The sequence below is a fragment of the Octopus bimaculoides genome, chromosome 1 (assembly GCF_001194135.2).
Source record: "Octopus bimaculoides isolate UCB-OBI-ISO-001 chromosome 1, ASM119413v2, whole genome shotgun sequence".
Lineage (NCBI taxonomy): Eukaryota > Metazoa > Mollusca > Cephalopoda > Octopoda > Octopodidae > Octopus > Octopus bimaculoides.
The window spans coordinates 173,362,723-173,366,278 of NC_068981.1; the positions used below are offsets into that span (position 1 = coordinate 173,362,723).

Here is a 3,556-nt window from a genome sequence, read left to right on the forward strand (position 1 = left end):
AACTATAAAAATAAGTACCTGGTCATCTACCTTTCTCCTTACTTTTTCTTATAAACCTCAACTTCTTTCACAACCTTTCAACAATTACCATATCCTTAAAGAATTGGCTTCATCTGGAATATCAGAACTCATTTCTTCTTACAAGCATGGCTGCATGGTAAGAAGTTTGCTTCCAAACCACATGGTTTCAGGTTCAGTCTCCTTGTGTGGTACTTTGGGCAAGTATTTTTTACTATGGCCTTGAGCTGACCAAAGTCTTGTGAGTGGATTTGGTAAATGGAAACTAAAAGAAGCCTTTTGTATTTGTGCATTTGTGCATGCTTGTGTCTGTCTCCCCACTGCTGGACAACCAGTGTTGGTCTGTTTATGAACCTATAACTTAATGGTTTTGGTAAAAGAGACTGCTGATAGAATAAGAAACAGACTTTAAAAAATAAATACTGGTATTGATTTGTTTGATTAAATCTCTTCAAGGCATGTCCCAGCATGGCCACAGTCTAATGACTGAAATGAATTACAAATAAAAGATAACTATTTTTCTGCCTATGTAAGTCATAATTCATTTCCTTGGACTTAAATTTTTACCTTTATTACCGTTTCTTTTTATTTACCATTTCTTTTTTTATTATTACCGTTTCTTTTTCATTGCTTGTTAAATCCTCAATATCATCACTACTATTTATATTTTTCCAAGCTACTATTGGAGGGATATATTAGTCGTACAGCATACTACCATTCATCTTGATTCAGTCAACTTGTCTGAAACCCAAGATCTTAAAATCTGTCTTGACAACTTCTTAAAATGTATTCTTTAGCCTTCTTCATCTTCTAAATGATTTCTGTGATGAGTACATGCAAAAGTCCCCAAATACATCTTGTCTTGAAGTTCTTATGCAATTGCCTCAAGGACAGTATATTCTTAAATGACTAAGCATGACTTATGCAGAAAGTATAGAAGAAATTGTCACTAACTTGACATTGTTTGTGATAGAACAGAAATTTGAAAAATTTATTTTTATATTTGACCAAGAGTAAATGCACTGCCCAATACTCTTTACAGGATTCCTGTGAATGGTAAAAGAGAAGAAGGTAGTTATCTTCAAATCTGAATACTTGCAACATAGTGAACACTGCTAAAGGTACCCAAGGTACCAGGCAGCAGGTTAAGTGTACCACCAAGTAGACCATGGCATGATTTGAACTCAAAACTCTAAAAACTGAAATAGAAATTGCAAGGCATCTGGTTTAGTATTCTCTGCAGTTCCACCAATTCACTGCCTTGGATTGTTAGTTCTTTTTATTGATCCTGAAAAGGTGAAAGGCAAAGTTAACCTGACACAATTTGAACTTAGGGCACATAGAGCTGGAAGAAATAACAGGAAGAGCCAATTTACCACAAGGTCCAGTCCTTGCTGTAATTTAGTGGCTGTGTGTTAATGACCCTGTGAACTATGCTAGTGGTGTGCAAATTCTTGATAGGGCCTACCATACTGGACAGGACAATGGATGAAGACCAGACTAAAATGGACCACCTCTTCCTACGGATAAAAATGGATTTGTATAGAGTCAACATCCCTACCTAGAAAAAATAGCAACATTACAGAAGCATTGTTGACAACTCAAAACAAATAAGACCTGGAAGAGGAAGGCCTTCTTTTAGGGTTTAAAACCTACCCACAAAGAAGCAGAAGAGAGGATGCCCTAAAAATAGTTGAAGGCAGGATACTGAGGCAGTGTTAAAAATGCAAGGATCCAACTGGTGTGAAGCAGAAAAGACAGCCCCAAGTTGAGAACTGTAGAGAAAATGTAAAGCTAAGTAAAAGCGTGGTTGCTCTTGCACACAGGCTTGCAACCCTTTCCAGCTGAGCATCCCTAATCTCATGGGCTTGTAAGTGCTGGTGCTACATAAAAAGCATCCATACTGGTGCTGTATAAAAGCATTCAGTACACTCTGTAAAGTGGTTGGCATTAGGAAGGGCATCCAACCATAGAAACCATACCAAAACAGACATGGAGCCTGAACAGCCCTTCAACTGGTCAGCTCCTGTCAAACTGCCCAACCCATGCCAGCATGGAAGACATACGTTAAATGATGATGATGGTGATGATGATAGTCTATGCTCCATGAGGAGTGAAGGGCCTACATATGTCAGTAAATAAGCATTGTGTGCAATGGTCTATTGATTCTGCCTTCTTATTTCTATACTACCCACAAGGGGCTACACACAGAGAGGACAAACAAGGACAGACAAACGGATGAAGTCGATTATATTGACCCCAGCGGCAAAATTGGTACTTATTTAATCGACCCCGAAAGGATGAAAGGCAAAGTCGACCTCGGTGGAATTTGAATACAGAACGTAGCGGCAGACGAAATACTGCTAAGCATTTCGTGTTACTGAGTCTTGTTGAAACATGCATGACCTTCCATTGCATACTTCATCAATCCAGGGCTTGATAACAGTTTCCAGTACCTCAGTGTCTCAAGCAGCATTAATTCTAAGACCTTGTGGAAAAAAGTGGGGAGGCATCACATGACCTTTGCTACTCACCATTTCTAAAACCATCACAGTTGTTGGAAATTTCGTGTGCATCACTCTGGGTACTTCAGAAGGATCTGCACATAGCCACCTGTCATTTCTTCTGTTAACTTTTGATCCAGTCAAAGTTTTTTTTCTCAGAGAAAAACCAAAGCATGCCTTGTTTATGAGGGTTTTTCACTTTGTTAAGTAACTGTTTTGAATGGATGAGATGGTTTTCCTGTGTCTTTGCAGACACAAATTGGCCTTTCCTCATTACATAGGACTTGTATCGAATGTCATGATGTACCACAGTTCTGATAGTCCACTCTGACACCCGAAGTTCTTTAGTAATGGACCTCATTGATCTGGGGTTTTCATCGACAATGTTTTGAACAATGTTTCGCCATCCTGGTAATGTGCACTTGGAAAGAGGTATCATCACTCATGTTGATACTCAGGTCCTTCACTGATTTAGGCTCTGGGATTGAAATTCCCTGTGGAGTAGTGTACCCTGTATGTTTCATATTTGGTTTTGGATGCTGGTAGCGCAGGGCTTGGAATTTTTCAGCATGAAACAGCATATTATTATCCTCAGCCTATCTGTAAATTGAGTCCAACTCCTGCTGCAGATGTACAACATCACTGGGATTCTGTATTTTCTGCGAGACTTTTGTATCGTCTGCATAGCAGATATGTAATATATATATATTCATCATCATCGTTTAATGTCCGCTTTCCATGCTAGCATGGGTTGGACGATTTGACTGAGGACTGGCGAACCAGATGGCTACACCAGGCTCCAATCTGATTTGGCAGAGTTTCTACAGCTGGATGCCCTTCCTAACTCCAAGATATTATATTATATATATATATATATATATATTATATTATATATTATATATATTATATTATATATATATATATATATATATATATTGATAGAAAAGGTAAGACAACAAAAGAAAGAAAGAGAATTCGATATTATGTAAATAGAGGAATTTATCTGTAAATAATATGTGACAGTTATTTGTTAG

General features: G+C 38.0%; 1 protein-coding gene across 1 annotated transcript in view; it reads left to right on the forward strand.

The window, feature by feature from the left end:
* The window catches only part of LOC106867664 (T-cell activation inhibitor, mitochondrial), a 56,496-nt gene that overhangs the window by 14,890 nt on the left and 38,050 nt on the right, over positions 1-3,556 (forward strand). The window lies entirely within an intron of this gene.